Genomic DNA, 20,195 nt, shown 5'->3' on the forward strand with positions numbered 1-20,195 from the left:
AAGTTATTTTCATATTACTAGATATTTAGTGGGTTTTGGTTTTGGCATAAGTAATATTTGAATGCACATTACTGTGCAAAAATATTTCCACATACTATAGGATTATTTTCTCATTATCAACTCCTCCAGTTTAGTAACTGGGTCAAATGTTAAAATTACTTTCTGCACATCCTGGCCAATCCCTGCTTATTGATATATTGATAATAGCCATTCTGATAGGTGTGAGGTATTATCTCATTGTGGTTTTGATTTATGTTGAATATCTTTTCATATGTCTCTCAGTCATCTGTATATCCTCTTTGGAGAAAAGTTTATGTCCACTGACCATTTTTTAATCAAATTTTTTATTTTTTAAATATTTTATTTATTTATTTTTAGAGAGGGGAAAGGGAGGAAGAAAGAAAGGGAAAGAAACATTGACGTGAAAGAGAAACATCCATCAGTTTTCTCTTGTACACACGCTGACCAGGAACAAAACCCACAACCCAGGCACATGCTCTGACCAGGAATTGAACCGGTGACCATTCACTTTTCAGGACAATGCCCAACTAAGCCACATTGGCCAGGGCAGATTGTTTATTTTTTTTTATGTTGAGCTGTATGAGTTCTTTATATATTTTGGATATTAATCCCCTATCTAATATATATAATTTGAAAATATCTTCTCCCATTCAGTAGGTTGTCTATTTATTTTGTTGATTTTTTTTAGTGCAAAGCATTTTACTTTAGTGTAGTCCCATTTTTAAAATTTTTGCTTTGTTCTCTTTGCCATAGAAGATATATCCAAAAAACATTTCTTTTTTGTTGTATTTTTATTACCATTTGGTCTCCTTATGCCCTCCTCACCTCCTGCAATCACCACACTGTTGTCCATGAGTCCTTTTTCCTTTTTGCTCAATCCCTCCACCCTCTACCCTGCTTAGCTGTTATCCCACTCTCCAACTATAAGTCTGTCTCTATTTTGCTTGTTAGTTCAGTTTGTTCATTAGATTCCACACATGAGTGAGATCATTTAATACTTGTCCTTCTCTGACTGGCTTATTTCACTTAGCATAATGCTCTCCAGGTCCTAAGGCCAATGTCAAAGAGTTTATTGGCTATAATTTCTTCTATTAGTTTTATGGTTTCAAGTTTTACATTTAAGTCTTTAAATCATTTTGATTTTTCTTATGATGTGAGAAAGTGGTCTAATCTCATGTTTTGTATGTATCTATCTAGTGTTTTAAAACACTTTTTATTGAAAAGACTGTCTTTACCCCATTGTATATCCATCGTAATCATTTTTCATAGATTAATTTACCATATAGGCATGGATTTATTTCTGGGCTCTCTACATTGTTCAATTAACCTATATGCCTGTTTTTGTTCCAGTACCTGCTGTTTTGACTACTACAGACTGATAGTATAGTTTGATATCAGGTATCGTGATATCCCCACCTTTGTTCTTCTCGCTCAAGCTCAGGATTTCTTTAGCTATTCAGGGTCTTTTGTGCTTCCATACAAATTTTAAGATTATTTTATCTAGTTCTATAAAAAAAGCTATTGGCACTTTAATATGCATTGCATAATTTGGTCCAACCCTTTTGGAAAATAGTGTGAATTTTCCTTAAAAAATCAAATACTATGCAGCTGTAAAGAAAAGGAGGTACTCTTACCTTTCATGACAGCATAGATGGATTTAGAGATTATTATTCTAAGTGAAATAAGGTAGTCAGTGAAAGATAAATACTATATAATTTCATTTAAGTGCGGAATCTAATGAACGAAGTAAACTGATAAACAAAATAGAAACAGAGGCATGAACACATGGAACAGACTGACAGGAGAAGGGGGAGTTATGAGAGGAGGACTGTATGAAAAAAGGTGAAGAGATTAGCCAAAAAAACATATACACATAACACAGAAACACAGGAAACAGTGTGGTGGTGATGGTCAGAGGGATGGAGGGAGGAGCTAAGGGAGATGGACAAAGGGGGAGAACGGAGACATCTGTAATAGAGCCTACAATAAAAATAAAGTTTATAAATAAATAAATAGAAAATAGAACTACAATATAACCCAGCAATTCCACTACCAGTTATTTATCCAGAGAAATGCAAAACACAAATTCAAAAAGATATATGCAGCCCTTTTCTCATTGCAGCATTATGTACATTTGTCAGGTTGTGGAACCAACCAGAATATCCATCAAAAGACCAATAGATAAAGAAGTGTGGTACATATATACAATGGAATATTATTCAGCCATATAAAAAATGGAATCTTGCCATTTGTGACAACATGTATGGACCTAGAAGGCATTATGCTAAGTGAAAAAAGTCAATCAGAGAAAGACAAATACCATTTGACTTCACTTATGTGTGGAATCTAAAAAACAAATGGACAAAGTTATAGATACAGAGACCAAATTGATGGTCATCAGATGGGGGAGTGGTAGAGAGATGGGTGAAAAGGATGAAGGGGATTAAGATGTACAATTTACCAGTTACAAAACCTCATGGGGATGCAAAGTGCAGAATCATGAATATAGTCAATGATATTGTAACCACTATGTACACTGTCAAATGGATAATGGACATACCTGGGTGAGCACTTCATAAGTTATACAAATGTCTAATCACTATGTTGCTCACCTGATGCTGCTATATAAGAAAAAATAAATTGAACAAATGACAACATATTGTTAATTTTTTTAAGGGATTACAGCATTGATCCACAAAGCTTATCTTCTAGATATATACCAAATTTATATTCCACCAGTGGTATATAAGAATTCAAAAAGTACTAAACTCATACAAGTTTAGTGTTCTTATCAAAAAAGGTAATTTAGTAGACATGAAGTGTGTCTTATTGAAGTCTTCTATTAGTTTTCTGCTGCTGCTGTGATAGAGTACCACAAATTTAGTAGTTCTTAACAACATACATCTTTATCTTACAGTTCTGGAGGTCAGACTTCCAAAATTCTACTATTTTTGGAGGCTTTAGGAGAGAATCCATCCCTTGCCTTTCTAGTACCTGGTGTCTACCTACCCACTTTGCTTGACTTGTGCCTGCACCACTCTGACCTCAGCTTGCATTTCCACAACTTCATCTGACTCTTCTGCCTTCACCTTCCACTTTTTTAGCACTCTTGTGATTTTATTGGGCCCAACTGGTTAATCAAAGATCATCTCTCTATTTCTGTTGTCTTTAAAGATTTTACTTATTTTTAGAGAAGCGGAGGGAGAGAGAAAGAGAGGGAGAGAAACGTCAGTGTGCGGTTTCCTCTAGAGTGTCCCCTAGTGAAGACCTGGCCTGCAGCCCAGGCATGTGCCCTGTCTGGGAATTGAACCAACAACCCTTTAGTTCACAGGCTGGCACTCAATCCACTGAGCCACACCAGCCAGGGCTCATCTCTCTATTTTAAGATCTCTAACTTAATCATATCAGCCAATTACCATTTACTAAGCAAAATAACATATTCACAGATATTTTCAGTTAGGTGGTGGATGGCTTTGAGAGATCATCATTCTGTCTGCCACACGCTCTTATTTACATCATATATTGATTGATTATTTGAGTTTCTTCTATCATAATATTGACTTGGTCTAAGAAATTATTCAAAGTGGATTAAGAAGAGGTATATCATATCATAATATAAACCTTTTCAATGTAAAAAAAGGTAAGATTAAAAATAAGAGTAGGAAATTGAAGCTGGTATTAAAGCTAATAAATAAAAATTCTGAAAAATCTCTATGTCCACCACCATAAGGGGACCAATGCACTAATGCTAGCATTTGTACCCTAATTTCAAAAATTGGTCCTCACCCTTAATGGTGCAGAGATTTGCCTCTCTGAAAATGTCTTCTCAACCCTTGCTGAAAGTTCTATGTGTCTCATTGTTCAGGATGGACATACCTAACGTTAGTGCTCATTTATCTGGCTGTCTTTATGCTTGGCTGTCTTCACCTACACTCTCCCGTGCTAGCTGCCACTGCCCCTCTGGGAGGAATGTGTCTTTCCCCAGCATAGTGTCCAGCACCAAACTCCCACAGAGCTAAAATGGCAACTAGGTCCTACTTTACTTTGTGCTATTAGAAGCAGGAAGCAAAATGCTGTTTCCTGCCATATATTCATTTATTTGGATCCAAAATAGTATTGCTTGTACTCAGAGTTTCACGATGTCTGTCTTGGAAAACAGTTTCTCAAGCTTTTGCTCACACTCCCGAAGGACTTACAGGGTGGAGTTCAGTGTGAAGGCTAGATCTGAATGGCAGGACAGATGCTGCCATGTCTCTTAATTGTGCTGCTGTTCCTCTCTTGCATTTCTCCAGAGAAATTTGACCACTCCAACTACTCCAGAGTAGTTGACCATATTTTTTCCTGTAATTTTGTTAGCAGTCAATGTGAAAAGAAAAATTCAGTGAAGTGTGAGATTCACAGCAATAAAAAAATTGTTTCTTAGGAGAATCCCAACCAGTCTTGGTATTAAGACCAGTGAAATATTTCTACTGTTGATTCATATAAAGACAAAACTATTATGCAATATAGTTGATATGATAAAGCTTCACAGGTTAGTAGGAATGCAGACTTGCAGCTGCTGTGGAAAATAATATGGGGTTTCCTCAAAGAATTAAAAATGAAATTGTCTTTCATCCCAGCAATCCCACCTCTTGGAATATATCGTAAGACTCTCGGAATGCCTATTGAAAAGAATATATGCACCCCTATGTTCAAAGCAGAATTATTTACAATAGCCAAGCTCTGGAAATAGCCTAAGTACCCAACAGTAGATGAGAGGGTAAAAAGGCTCTGCTACATTCACACAATGGAATACTCTGCAGCAGTAGAAAAAAAATCCTATCATTTATGACAGCATGAATGGGCCTGGAGAGCATTAAGTGAAATAAACCAGTCAGTGAAAGAAAAATATATGACTTCACTTATATGCAGACTCTAATGAACAAAATAAGCCAATGAATGAAATGGAAACACAGACAGGGATACATGGAAAGAATGACAGCTATCAGAGGGGAGGGGCAAAAGGAACATGGATGAAAGAAGGCAAAAGATTAGCCAAAGGACATATATGCATAACCCATGGAGACTGGCAACAGTGTGGGGGTGGCCAGAAGGGAGAAGGGGCGAGGACTGGATGGAGGGAGGCCAAGGGGGAAAAATGGAGACAACTATAATAGTGTACACAATAAAAATAAAGTTTAAAAAAGTTTCACATGTAAATATCTTATAACATCTCTTAATGCAGGCTCTATGGGTCCAAACAAATGTGGCTTTTACAGGAATAAGTTTTTAAAGTATTTCACATGACATTTCCCAAAGTATCGTCAGTGGGATATAAGTATTAACGTGATACGGTGATGTGATTTCTGTGTGTTTTGGGGATGCAATGGAAATGAATACATATAAATGTTCCACACTTCCTATTACTCTTGAAGATTTACAAAGCATGATAATTTCTTACGGGCTTTGAGGATTATTTTAGTAGAGAATTCTGTTTAACATAGCTCATCAGGTTCCTGACAAATTTTATCACAGAAATTTTTTATTGTGTTTCTCTGCCCACAATTCTTGGAATATTTATGTTCACACAAATACAACTTGAATAATACTTGTCTATAAAAGTAGATGGCAGTATATCCTGTAGAAAGTCCTCCATAAATTTTGTTTCCCATAGTCAAGTTTTTGAAATTTCTTGAGTTGAAGCAAATTTCTGATTATATTCTAAGGAAGTCTTCAAATGTAGCTATTCTACCGAGGCTAGAATTAACTTTCCTTGTGGAAAGAGAGCTCACTGCAAATATAACCTTCCTGGAAGGGAGGGTTATACATTTCACACTGGAAACATCATTTTCCATTTGGCCATCACCACACCGTTGTGTGTCTATGTATGTGCACATATTTATACATGTGTATTTAATCCCTTCACCTTTTTTATCTAGTCCCTCAACTCATTGCACCTCTGACATATTTATTTTAATAAACTAAACTTGTGGGACACTGCTTGACAACTAAGGTTTACGTGGATCTTCCTCATGTCTACTCATTGTACCTCTGGCGCCCATGCTAAGCAATAAAGTGCTCACACATCCTACTTTTGGATCTTTGTACTTACTCTTCTTTCCAGTTAGAATGCAGTGGATATTTTTTTAACAAAAATTGTCCTCACCTCTTTCCAGACATTGTTCAAATGTCACATTCTCAATATGAACTTTTCTAAATGTGCTCATAAATTTCAATACTCTATACTTCTAGAAGCCTCTGAATTTTGTCTGAATATTTTTCTCCATAGCACTTCTCGCTTTGTATATATTGTTTGTTTCCCCTAAAAGAATCTAAATTCCATGTGTTTTGTCTGCTGTGTTCACTATAGTATCTGCAACACACAGGATAATGTCTAGCGCTGGGGCAGTGCTTAATAGATAAATATTTGTGGAGATAAATGAATGGTGATTCCTATTCTTATTATCATTTGGATCTCAGAGAGAAAACTGAGGTTCAAAATTATAGACAATGAATAATGAAGCTGGAATTAAAACACAAGTCATTTGGATTTCAAAGTCCATCTCTTAGCTGCCAGTTAGCCTTATCTTTAACAATGTTTTACATAACCCTCTTTAATCTTTGAATTTAGAATAACAAGTAACTATTGATATATGAGTGGTTATTTTTTCAGTTGCCTAAAACTGGAGATTAATCAATACTCCTAGTGGATAAGGAAGTTCTACCAATAAAAAACTTCCAACCCTTATGTCTCAAGCTTATTTAACACTATCTCTCAACCCAAAAGCTTTTCCTTCATATCAAATGGGTTCAGAGAAATTAAATACTTCTATTAACAGGAAAAAATAAATTTTACTTGAAAATTATTGATGCTTGAATGCTTTCTCAGGAATTAAAAAAGTCATCTCCATAAAGCACTATTTCATGTTTTGTGATAGGCATAAATAAAGATAAATTGGCACCAACCTGTTATCTCCACATTGGCACCAGTTACTCTTTTTGTCCCTGAAATCATCTGTGTGCTTTGTACATAGTACTTGGTGCTATGCATATCAATGCTCTTTTCATGCTGAGCAGTCATTTCTGGTTTTCTATTTAAGACCATTATGAACACTAATTAGAGAGGCTCCCATTTAAAAAAAAACTGGGGAATAAGATATTTTGTTGAGGGAAAAGGAAGATGAAAATAAAAGCAATGAGACAATGAAAAAAATAAACTATGTGCAAGTTTGAGGGTCTGTGGAGCCAGAAACTTCCGCAGCTTTTGAGATTTAACTTCTAAATATAAATTTTGCTGGGGGAGTTTACATCTAATGCAGGTTGTTAGTGGTGTGACTGGCACCATGTATAACAGAATCCACGAGTGAAGTTAATACAGTGCTGATACTCAAAGTAGGAAAGAATGCAGATGATTTTCAAAGTGCTTTTTAGGGATAGTGACAACAGAGATTCTGCTCTTAGTTATGAAACCATTTAAGAAGAATAGATTAAAATTTTAATATGGAATTATATACTCTAGAATATACCAAGAATAAATCATGCTGAAGTATTTTACTGAAATATAAGACCATTTGTTACTTAGGTTTATTTTTAATTATATAATTCCCACTCCACTCCCTGTACATCCAAATAAAAGGTCTATGGGGACAGAAATTTTTGTCTACTCTTTACGTATCCTCAGCCTCTAGAGCAGTACTGGCATTTGTTGTACTTGTTGAATGAGTAAGTTAAAGAATAAAGAACATGGGCCTTGAGTGTGACCAATGTCTGGCATATTAGTTTAGATAACTGGCTTGCCATTGAAACTTGCAGGATTTACATTTTCTTCAATCTCATTTTTTTTTAGTCAGGAATTTGGGACGGGCTCAGCTAGAAAATTACTCATTTCCACCTGACATTGACTGTGGTTACTTACTGATTTGGCAAGCTGCTGCTCTGGTCTCAAAAAACCAAGTCGATTTTATTCACACTTCTGCTGCCTTGATGAGGATGACTGGACTTCTCTCCTCTTCCATGCGGCCTCAGGCTCCTCCACAGAGTCTTCAAAGCTGATGAAATTCTTACATAGTCCAGCCCCACAACATCAAACTGGTGAAATTTGGGCATGCTATTTAACCTTACCAAACACCAAATTTCCTAATTTCTAAACTGAGATTAATAACTGTACTCACCACATTGAATGTTGTAAGTAGTAATTTGGATAACTCTTTGGCAAAATTCTTTGCACATAAGTCATCATACCTATGAACCAACTTTTCAGCTGCATTTTGCTGGGGTAAAGAAGACAAAAATTTATTCTTGGTGGGGTGAATGTTTTGGCCAAAACATTGCAGTGAAAATAATATGGAAAATACTAAAGGGGTGGATTTGAAAAAAGCAGAATATAGACTATAGAGGTACAGTCTTAAGAATTATTTCTGGATAGGGTAGAAATAGCATGTAATAATGGGTCTTAAATTGGTAGAAAAAATAGAACTTGACTGGTAATATCAATAGAAAAAAATTTAATGAAATTAAAAGCACATTGGATCATTGCGTAATCCAAATGTCTATGCTTGCTAGTAAAGTTTTTCTCTAATATTGATTGTACGAATGTGTACCATGACCCAATTCTCATAGTTTATTTATTAATTTAGTCATCTATTTATTTTTATGTCAGCATATAAATTCACACTTCATAAAATAATCTTTTAAAATAATTACTACATCACTAAACAGGATATTAGTTTTACAGAATTTCCTTCTCTAAAGAGTTGCCTTTACTGGATAGTTAGACTGATTATATTGCTTTAAAAAAGAAAGTGTTAACACTCAGCAAATTGGGAATAGAGAGAGAATTCCTCAACATAATAAAGGCCATACATGAGAGACCTACAGTCAATATCATACTCAATGGGCAAAAACTAAAAGCTTTTCCACTGAAATGAGGAACAAGACAAGGTTGTCTACTTTCACCACTTCTATTCAATATAGTATTGGAAGATTTAGCCACAGCGATCATACAAGAAAATAAAATAAAAGGCATCTAAATTGGAAAGAAGGAAACAAAACTGTCATTGTTTGCAGACGACATCATAGTGTACTGAAAAAATCCTATAGAATCCACCCAAAAACTGTTCCACCTAATTAATGAATTTGGCAAAACAGTGGGATACAAAGCCAATATCCAGAAATCAAAGGCACTTTTGTATGCCAATAATGAAACAGCAGAAGCAGAAATAAAAAAATTCCATTTGATGTAGCAAAAAAAAAAAAACTACCTCAGAATAAACCTAACCAAGGAAGCAAAACAGCTGTATGCAGAAAACTATACAACACTGAAGAAAGAAATCAAGGAAGACACAGACAAATGGAAACATATACTGTGTTTATTGGTTGGAAGAATTAACATCATGAAAATGTCCATACTACCCAAAGCAATTTACAGATCCAATGCAATACTTATTAAAGTACCAATGGCATATTTCACAGACATAGAACAAACACTGCAAAAATTTATATGGGACCATAAATGACCCTGAATAGCTGCAGCAATTTTGAGAAAGAAGAGCAAACTAGGAGAGATCACAATACCTAATACCAAACTATTACAAAGCCACTGCAATCAAAACAGCCTGGTACTGGCATAAAAACAGGCACATGGACCAATGGAACAGAACAGAGAGCCCAGAAATATTCCCAAGTCTCTACGGTCAATTAATATTCGACAAAAGGGGCAGTAACATAAAATGGAGTAAAGATAGCCTCTTCAACAAATGTGTTGGGAGAACTGAACAGCTATGTGCAAAAAAATGAAACTCAAGCACCAACTTATACCATACATCAAAATAAATTCAAGATGGATAAAAGACTTAAATATAAGCCGTAACACCATTAAAGTCCTAGAGGCAGGAGAATCTCAGATATTTCATGTAGCAACATTTTTATGGGTATGTCCCCTAAAGCAAGGGACATAAATAAAGTAATAAACAAATGGGGTCTCATCAAAATAAAAAGCTTCTGCATGGCTAAAGAAAACAGTGTCAAAATAAAAAGAGAACCAACTGTATGGGAAAACATATTTTCCAATGATACCTCAGACAAGGGTTTAATCTCCAAAAATATACAAAGAACTTACATAACTCTACTCTAAGAAGACAAGCAACCCAATTAAAAAGTGGGCAAAGGACTCAAAAAGATACTTCTTCAAGGAGGACATACAGAGGATCCATAGACACACGGAAGGATGCTCAATATTGCTAGCCATCAGAAAGACGCAAATTAAAACCACAACGAGTTACCACTTCACATCAGTCAGAATTTCCATCATAATAAACAAAGCAACAAACAACGAGTGTTGCAGAGGTTGTGGAGACAAGGGGACCCTAGTTCACTGTTGGTGGGATTGCAGATTGGTGCAGCCACTGTGGAAAACAGTATGGAATTGTCTAAAAACACTAAAAATGAATCTGCCTTTTGACCCAGCAATTCCATTGCTAGGAGCATATCCTAAGAACCCTGAAACACCAATCCAAAAGAACCTATGCACCCCAATGTTCATAGCAGCACAATTTACAATAGCCAAGTGTTGGAAGCCACCGAGGTGCTCATCAGTCAAGGAATGGATCAAAAAAACTATGGTATATTTACACAACAGAATTATATGCAGCAGAAAGAAAGAAGGAGCTCCTACCCTTTGCAACAGCATGGATGGAACTGGAAAGCATCATGCTGAGTGAAATAAGCCAGACAGTGAAAGACAAATACCATAAGCTCTCACCTTTAACAGGAAGCTAAACAACAAAACAAACAAGCAAGCAAAATATAACCAAAGACACTGAAACAGAGAATAGGCTGACAGTGATCAGAAGGGAGAGGGGAGGGAATTTAAGGGGAAAAACAGGGGAGGGATTTAGAGGAACAAGTATAAAGGACACATGGACAAAAACTAAGGTGGGTGAAAAAGGGAGGGAGGTGGGGAGCACTTGGGGGCGGTTGACTGGGATGAAAGTGAAAGACAGAAAACTGTACTTGAACAACAATTAAAATAAACAAATTAAAAAAAAGAAGTACAAATTAGTAAGTACAAAATAGGGGGATGTTAAGAACAGTATAGGAAATGGAGAAGCCAAAGAACTTACATGCATGATCCATGCATGAACTCATGACCCATAGACATGAACTAAATGGGAGGAAATGCTAGAGAGAATGGGGGTGTAGTGTGTAGGGGAGCAAAGTGGGAAAAATTGGGACAACTGTAGTAGCATAATTAATAAAATATATCAAAAATAACATAAATTTGTAAGTTATTATTATTTTTTAAACAATTATAAGAAGTTTCAAAACAATATACTGGGGAGTCCCATATATACTTTATCCAGTTTACCTAACAGTGTAATATTAATACCAAAAAATTGACATTGATACAATCCACAGAGTTTATTAAGTTTTCCTCTGTTATGTACGTACTCTAGTTCCAAGCTAGGCAGGAAATCAGACTCATCTGTGAATCTTCCTACATGCAGATGTTAGAGTCTCTGAGGAGACTTAAAACATAACATTTGCCCTTTTTATTAAATTTATTGGGGAGACATTGGTTAATAAAATTGTATGGGTTTCAAGTGTGCAATTCTATGAACAGGGTCTGTATATTGCATTTTGTGCCCACCATCCAAACTCAAATCATCTTTCTTTCTAGTCTAATATCTGAACAAATTAGAAAAAAAACAGTAAGTAGCTAAAGGATTAAAAAATATCACTTTTATTATGCATAGAAGCGAGGTTGGAAAATGTTTTTTTTTCCTCTTTCTACATGCTCCTTTTCTTTCCTTTCCTGGAATATTGGAATATTTTGTTCTTTATCCAGATATTGTTCCAAGAGTGTGTTCAGTTTGTGAAAATTGATTCTTTGTGTAAATAAGTTTACACAAATTTTCTGTATTATTATATTTCAATAAAAAATTAACAATAACAAAAATACAGAAAAAAGACTTTGTGTGTTGGTATATAGGTTAGAGGTAGCTTTAAAGGAATGAGGACAGAGCTTGAGGACTATAGAGGGTTTGTGGTACGGTGTGTGCATGGCCTTTAGAGCCTAATATCATACTAGCTGTGATTGTTCACTAACACCAATGCATAAAATTCCCTTTGCTGACGCATAATCTTTGTGTATGGCTTTTACCTATGGAATGACCCTGGTTGAATTGCTAGCTAACTGATGTTCAAGAGGTTTAAGATAATAGAGATTTTTTTTTTTACTTAAAACAGCACAAACAAAAGTTTTGATCCTTTTTTCCCCTCTTCCCCTCAGCAGGTTTTTAAAGATGTTTGATCCCATCTGAAGCAGAATGATACAGTCTTCAGGCTTTGAGTTACACACTAGCTGTCTCTGAGGCATTTGAGCCTACTGACCTCAAGCTTAAAAGTCAAGAAAGCAATCTGAAAAGTTACACAATTGAGAAATGAGCAAAAAAATGAAAGTTTTTGGTGAATAAAATTACTATCATCTTTACCTACTACTGTATTTTGCCATGTATAATGTGAATTTTTTCATCCAAATTTTTGAAGGAAAAATAAGGATGCACATTGTACATGGGTATAATGAGTACATACCACAGGTAAAATATTGGGCATAATAATCTCTTGCATAACACACACAAAAACTTGGGTGCACATTCTAATGACAAAATATGGGATTCAATATAAAAAGTATATTTTTCAGCACATTCTTCAAATATTTTTGACAACCAAAACAATGCTTTGCTACAAAGTCAGAATATTGAGAATAATCTAAAAGGGATTAGGTATGATACTACACAGATGTCTTAGATGGCATTTCAGGCTACTTAGAACTGTTAGGAAATCCCGTTTATCTGAATAATTATTGTCCTGACATCCTGTCTTGCCCAATTATTTTCCCATTTTTAATTCTCCTCTAAAAACCCCTATCCCTCATGGCAAGGTAATGTGCTTATGTCAACATTAAAATCTACTTTTAACACTCAAGACCCAGGTCATCATATATCCATATGGCTGTATGCAAATGTGTGTCATTAACTGTCATACCCTGTCTTCCTCTTCTAATTGACTGTGTCATGGTTACTACACAAGTTTATCACATATTATGTCCACTAATAATATATGCTTACAGCAGCAATATTTAATAAGGCTCTCTTGTCATCTGTGGGCTTCATTAGTTCTGTTTGAGCCACATGTGCAGGTTTCAACGTCCAGAACAGTTTTGATCTTACTTGTGGGACTTACTATTTTCCAACATAGATATTTTATAATTTCATCAGAAAATTCTTTGTCATTTTATTAGTTGTTACTTTCAAGTAACTTTCCCACCATATTCTGAAATCTTTCAGTTTACACTTCTTTTTGTAGAAAACTTATTCTTCTTCACAGTAAAGAATAAATGATCATTTATTTATGAGACCTCTCCAGATGACTCAGATTAAAATCATTTTTTAAAATACCTGTTGTCACATCAAAATCTTTGAGCACGGTTATCACTAAATCAAGAACAAATAGACCATCACCATCATCAATTTGAGATAATCAAATTTCAACTCATCTGTGTATCATCCAGTGGGCCAGCACCTAGACATAGTTTTAAAAATTAAATTATTGCAATAAAGTTGCCACATTAAGTGGTTGTTACCAAAACAAAGTATTGAGAAAATTAAATATGTTATTTTTCTAGGGAGCAAATGAAAATTACAAAGAAGAAATATGAATAAGGGAGGAAATATAAGCAGGTACTGCCCCCTGGCAGGGGTGAGCCTGAGTAATTGTGAAAGCCTTGGCCACCTGGATGGAAGATCACAGAGAGGAAAAGATAAAGGGGAAAAAACCCCTCAGGGGATGGATTACCCAAAATTAGCAACTTTATTTTGGGAATTTTACTGGAGTTAGACCTGAGAGGAAAAAGCAAACCTGTGGTAATGTTGTTGATGCTGAAAATTAATTATTTGATATGTAATTAATTTTTTGTGTGTGTTTGAAAAATTGAACTTTGATTCCTAAATAACTCATGAATATAGTAGTTGAGTAAAAATCAGATTCTAGTATGTTTTTCATTAGTACTTATTGCTACAATACATGAGCAGTTCTGTGTTTCCATTATACTATTATTATATCATGGGAAGCCTGCCACATTAGATCATATAAAATTGTAAATAAACAATTTAAAATGCAATACACAGAAATGAAAGTGCCTTAAATGAAATTGACTGTAGTTCCACAATCATTAGGTAAAATAGGTTTTATAGCATATGACAAACAGTGAATTAAATGCTGAAGATACTGTATGATGATCATTTTAAAAGATAAGTAAAAATCCAAACTTATTAATCAATATTATTAATATTAAGTATATACAAAACACCAAAGACCACAAAGTGTCCTAACTGGCTGCAGATTTAAACTGTGTATGACCCTTAGTAAGTTAATATTAAAAAATGTCAGAATCATTGTATTTAGTGTTGAAATTAATTCTATTTAATTTAAAGTTACTTTGTAAAAAGGAGTCTCCTATATTTCTTTTTAATGTTCTCTATTTAAAATGAGAAATTTGATTACAGCTATGACATTGTCATTAGGCAATAGCAATTTTTCTGCTGCTCCATTACAATCTTCTGGGACCAATGTTGTATATGCAGACTGCCTTTGACCAAAGAGTCATCATGCAGCTTATAAACTGCAGTTGAACAGTCCCAAAGAAGAGAGAAATCTACTGTAAAGATGAAAGCTCCTCACTTAAATATCACTGAAACTGGAGATTCCATTTATGTTGTTGACTATTTGTGACAGATGTTGCAGACTGGTGTGAAAGCTTCATTTCTATTCCTGTGTAATGTACTTGACTTTTTATTTTGAGACTGGAAAGTTTAAGACAGTTTCTAGACTCCTTTTTATAAAATACATTTCTACCACAAAGCCAACAATCTAAAATTTGCAAAGTGGAAAGTAGTCAGTCTCAACTTTGTTATTTCAGCTAGTTCTGCAGCATGCATTGCCATATATTGTGACCTAGGTTCAATCAGACCACTCACCCTGGACCTTAAATCAAAAGCAAATGATGTCAACTAGGGAACACAGTACAAAACATCTTCTTGGATGTGCAAGTGGAAAGTGGTGTCATCCGGGGTCCAGTGCCAATGACCTGGGGAGGTCTTGGGTATATCCTTTTACATTATTCCTTTTGATATGAATTTGGATCTTTCACTTAAAAAAATGTATGTGGAGACTTCTCGTCAAGAAAAAGGTGTAGGTAAACATGGCTTGCATCCTTACACAACCACAGCAAAAATTACAACTAGAATATAAAACAAATATTACCCAGAGTCATCAGAAAATCAAACTGTATGCAAGACTAACAACCAAGGGACTGAAGAAGTCACACTCATCCAGATGAGTAGGAGGGGCAGAGAGACTCAGATGCATGTGGAGGTGCAGAGACACAGAAAAGGCAGTCTCATGGCAATGTGTGGTGTGTTAAAATTGGGAGGGATATCTTGGGAGCAAGGGATCCTAGCCACATACCAGACCACCCAGCCCAGGGTTTTAGTGCCAGGAAGATGAGAGCCTCCCTAACATCTGCCTGTAAAAACTAATGCAAGTTGAGGCAGCAGAATAAACAGAAGGATTCTCAGATGTCTCCTCTTACAGGTCCCTCAACAGACTTAGGACTTACACAGACTCAATACTTCTAGGCACCAGCACTGGGGCAGCAGCTGGAAGAACACCCATGGCATGCAAGGGGAATGTGAAGAGTCTAGCATCAGGGTGAATACTGAGGGACAGCTTCTTCCTGGAAAAAACTTCAGAGGCCAGCAGGGACATTGTCTTCTTTCTGAGCCCTCACCAAAGAGAGCCATAGAGTGGAGACATTATATTGGAGACTCCATCAACATTGTTTACATGGGTTGCCCCACCCTGGTGGTTACCTAAGGCTCCACCCCATCCAACTTACTGATATACTCTTCTACAGACCATGCTACTAAGATAGGGAATAAAAGCAGCTGTACCTAATACATAGAACTGAACAAAGGGAGGGTACCAAAATTAGGAGACAAAGAAATAAAGCTCAGATGAAAGAACAGAAAAAAACTCCAGAAAAAGAACTAAACAAAATAAAGATAAGCAATCTATTAGATGTAGAGTTCAAAATACTGTTTATAAAGATGCTTAAGGAACTTGTTGGGTACTCTAACAGCATAAAAAACACAGGCAGAAATGAAGTTTACACTAAATGAAATCAAGAAATACTTGCAGGGAAACAGCAATGGAGTGGATTAAGCCAAGAATCAAAGCAATGTTTTGGAATATAAGGAAGAGAAAAACACTTGATCAGAACAGCAAGATGATAAAAAAAATCAGGATAGGCTAAGGAGCCTCTGGGGCAACTTCAAATGCACCAACATTAAATACTAGGGGTGCCAGAAGAGGAGAAAGAGCAAGGAATTCAAATAATGAAAAAGTAATAAAAGAAAACTTCCCTAATTTGGTGAAGAAAATAAACATACAAGTCCAGGAAACACAGGGAGTCCCAAAAAAGATTGATCCAAGGAGGACCACACCAAGACACATCATAATTAAAGTGCCAGAGATTAAAGATAAAGAGAGGATCTTAAAAACAACAAGAGAAAAGGAGACAGTTGCCTACAAAGGAGTGTCCATCAGACTCTCAGCTGATTTCTCAAAAGAAACTTTGCAGGCAAGAAGGAACTTGCAAGAAGTATTCAAAGTGATGAAAAGTAAGGACCTACAAACTAGATTACTCTGTTCAACAAAGCTATCATTTAGAATTGAAGGACAGATAAAGTGCTTTCCAGCTGAGGTAAAGCTAAGGACATCATCATCACCAAGCTATTATTTGATGAAATGCTAAAGGGACTTATTTAAGAAAAAGAAGATCTATGAACATGAAATTGGCAATAAATTCACAAGTACTAAAAACTGAATTTAAAAAAAAACAACTAAGCAAACAACTGGAACAGGAGCAGAATCATAGACATGGAGATCATTTTTATTTGCCTTTTAAATTATTTTTATTGCTAAAAAAACTTCATTTTTTTATTTAGCTTTCTAATTCTGTGCTTGTGCCTTCAATACTTTGACAACAATTTTCTGCTCCTCAATCAGGAAAGCATGCTTGATCCTGTTCCAGACACAATTAGCACACATGGATCTACCATGTGTAGGCCCTGCTGAAATGTTTTTTCATTTTAGACAACTTCATTAGGACTTCAGATCTCACAGCACTAATTCCGTGAAGCTGGCCTGGGTACACACCACATGCAGGTTTTGGTGCTTTCCCGACCTTTTTGGTGTAAAGGTAAGCAATTCTACTGCCAGGGGTTCGGGACAAGCCTAGTTTTGTCAGAGGCTGTATTGTAGGATGGCCTCCGACAGTATGTCAAATGCTGGACCATTGCAAATACCTAATGACCCTGTTCCCAGAAGAGCCATACGGAGGTCGATTAGAGGGTTATCAGTTGGGATGGGGAAGGGTGAGAATGGAGGAAAAGGTGCAGGGATTAAGAGGTATAAACTGGTAGGTACAAAACAGAGAGGAAGATGTTAAGAATAGTATAGGAAATGGAGTAGCCAAAGAAATTATATTCATATCCCATGGACATGAACTAAGGGGAGGGAGATTGCCAGAGGTAATGGGGGCTACTGGTTGGAGGGGAAAAAAGTAAAAAAATTGGGACAACTGTAACAACATAATCAATAAAATGTATTTAAAAATAAAACCAAGAAATGAGTCAAAAATAAAATGAATAAAATGAGAATTTTTTAATTCAAATCACATATCCAATTAACACATCTTTAATGAGGTTGTGGTAAAATATTACACCATAGGTCACATGTATCTGAGAGATACATTCATTATTAGTTTGTGCTTAAATGCAATATATATATATATATATACATATATATAAAATATTTAAAAACACTAAAAATTTTCACTTATATTTATATAATAAAATACATGATTTTTTCATTTATTTTCAGTTATAATCTAGAAATTATTAAAAAAGAAAAGTATAAAGAATCATTTTTTTTCAAATAACAGAAACATGTATATTGTTAAAAATACAACAAAAATGTTTTAACATTAGTTAATTAGAATTTTCAGTAATTGGCATTACAAAATATTTGTAACAACCATCATAAACAATATTGCTATGCTGAAAGTATAAATACTTTTCAGAACACTTGCAAAAATATTTTGTCAAGCAACTCTTTATGGATGCATAGCATCTAACACATCTTTTTCTTTATCTGTCATTTTCAAAGGTAAATGAAAAAAACACAATGCTGACTTTAATGTTCATGGAAAAAAATAAATTAGAAAAAACTACAACAACACCGAGTTTGGAGTTTATGGTATCTCTCACATGCAATTTACTATCAGATATGACATAGTAAAAACAAGTGTTACAAACAAACTGATGGCTTAAACTTTATGGCTTAATATTAGTCATGTACAAATGCACAATTAATCATGACCTTGAAGTTATGCACCGGATATATGTAAAAATATTTAAGAAAATACTTTGTATCTATAGGATCACCAGTATCCTCTGCAATGTTAAAAGCATATTTTTATGTATACAAGGGGACGTTGTTTCTATTATACTTACATTTTGTTTTAGCGGTCTGTAATCTAGTCCACCTTTTAAAGGTTATTAGCTGATTTGATGCCAAAAGATCACTTGTGTTAGTGGTAATTGGCTTTTATAAATATTGCTCATTATGCAAATGCATTATTTACAAGCACATTAGGCCAAAGTGGATGCGAGAACTTCTGTAATAGGTTATATGAATTCATTATAAGGTGAAATATTTGACAATAGATAAATTAAGAGTTGATCTTAGTTATAATTTAGAATATACAAAATCTGTGATGTTTTCTGGCTCAAGAGTGCTGAAACAGGACTGGGTAGGAGGCAGAAATGAATATAGATTGAGTGTGAATATCTGAATTCAGCAGTCTCTCCCTCCTTAACCATCTAAGCTGGAAATATCTTCCACTCCCTAAGCAATCTACTATGCCACCATATTATACCAAGTCAGTCTCAGCTAATTTTGCTGGAACTAAACCTAAAATATTTGGTGCTGGATTCTGAGAGAACTGGAAGGAATACTGTTTTCCAGTTTGGGGAACGTGTAAACTTTACTTCTTGTAGATTGAGAAAGCCAGTTTTCTTCCACTTTAGATTATTTGCCTGGAATGAAAACTAAGTACTACTGTACTGAACACTGAAAATTTGTTTTGTGTTCTCATCACAAAACAAAAATTAACTATGGGAGGGGGATATATGTTAACTAGTTCAACTATAGTAATAATTTCACCACGTGCGTGTATGTCAAATCATCCTGTATACTCTCGATACACGATCATAATTTTTATTACAAATAACGTCAACAGAGTGAAAAAGTCATTCTGGAAGAGCATACAGATCTAAGGGGGCAAGCAGCCCTCTGTTGAAGTGGCGACTTTCGAGCTAGGGCGGAGGTTGCTGTTGTAGGGCTGAGCTGTGACGGTGATACTTGGTTATTTCTTATAACTGCCCTTTATTGAAAACTACTACTGGCAAAAATAGAAAAATTATTAAGATAATGCCCTTGCTTTATTAAAGTTTATATTTCAGGAAGACACAAATAAGTTTATATTTCAGGAAGACACAAAAAAGTTTATATTTCAGGAAGACACAAATAAATTTGATCCTAAGTCATAAGCAATAGGATCTATGTAAAGTGCTTGGGAACAGGATGCATGGGGCGCGAATTCTTCCAGAGAACTAAGGAGTGTGAGGATATACTGTCTTTGCTTAATTCAACAATCTCCATTTAGCTTTCTGGGTAAAATAACAACATCAAGTGTTGCATTTCAGAGAAGTTTGGATACCAATTTATATTTGCATCTCATAGATCTGAGCATAGTCTACTGAGCCCACTTCCTTCTACTTCTTTCTAGATGACCGTCTCCAGAAACTTGTTCTACAGCTCTCCTCGCTGCCCGAGAATTGTGCAGGGCACCTTCAGGATTAACTTGTCCGTCTTGTAACATTTTGTAACCCGCACATTTTTGAAAATATATTGTATCAATTCTAGATTATTTTTTCATCGGGGTTTTATTTTTATTTATTTTTTATTTGTTGGCTGACTCATTTGTTTTAATAACTTGCTTGGACTAAAAG

The 20,195-nt window shown here is 35.2% G+C and overlaps 1 pseudogene; it reads right to left on the reverse strand.

Moving 5' to 3' along the window:
- Positions 1–17,058: 17,058 nt before the first annotated feature.
- Positions 17,059–17,417, reverse strand: LOC119046206 (60S ribosomal protein L34-like; annotated as a pseudogene).
- Positions 17,418–20,195: the final 2,778 nt, after the last annotated feature.

This window comes from Artibeus jamaicensis, unplaced genomic scaffold, assembly GCF_021234435.1.
Source record: "Artibeus jamaicensis isolate MK-2021 breed Jamaican fruit bat unplaced genomic scaffold, CSHL_Jam_final scaffold_286, whole genome shotgun sequence".
Lineage (NCBI taxonomy): Eukaryota > Metazoa > Chordata > Mammalia > Chiroptera > Phyllostomidae > Artibeus > Artibeus jamaicensis.